The sequence below is a fragment of the Mizuhopecten yessoensis genome, unplaced genomic scaffold (genome assembly GCF_002113885.1).
Source record: "Mizuhopecten yessoensis strain PY_sf001 unplaced genomic scaffold, ASM211388v2 scaffold2015, whole genome shotgun sequence".
NCBI lineage: Eukaryota > Metazoa > Mollusca > Bivalvia > Pectinida > Pectinidae > Mizuhopecten > Mizuhopecten yessoensis.
This window is the reverse complement of record NW_018404335.1, coordinates 31,268-32,038: the sequence shown is the minus strand read 5'-3', so window position 1 is coordinate 32,038 and position 771 is coordinate 31,268.

Here is a 771-nt window from a genome sequence, read left to right as displayed (position 1 = left end):
AACTCAATAAAGCAATTGGAAAGTCTAAAATTGTCCTTAACACATCACAGTGGTTTTTTTTACTTTTACATTTTGTTCTTCAATTAAATGACAAATGTTAGGATAAACATTAAAACAAAATTTAGAAGTATTTGCTTTTAAGAAAATCATTTGATGAACTGAATATTCGGCAGTCTTTTTTGCAGTCTGTTTACCCTTTTGTTGTGCTTAAATTAATAATAGTTGATATTATTCTTTGTCAACTTAGAAACTTCTGTAGCAATTTAGATTTTAATTTATTCAATGACCATTTAACTGACTGTCCTTCTTATGCTTGCTCTTTTGAATATGAAACAGTTTTCCATTATTTTCTTGAATGTCCGTTGTATAATGATCCCAGACTTAATTTATTTAACCATATTGATGCAAACATTTTTCTACAAGGCTGTCCTGATTGTGATGGACTAACAAACAGATAGTTACTTAATGATGTACAGTTATTTATTGGTAAATCGACGCGTTTTAATCTCTATATGATCTAACCAGCCATGACCTTATACTTTATACTTTTAATACTTTACTATTCCTATTTCAATTATACTCCACAAATAAGTAACTTTAACTACTTTTCTATAAAGGGTATTCTTCTACGGACATAGGAGTTTTAAGTTGAGCATATTTGATTGTTGTTGGTTGTTGTTATATTTGTTCAGTTTGTCTTGTTTTACAGTTTCCATCTTATACATTGAATTACACATTGACTAGCTATCTGTTTGCATATGAAATTATAAC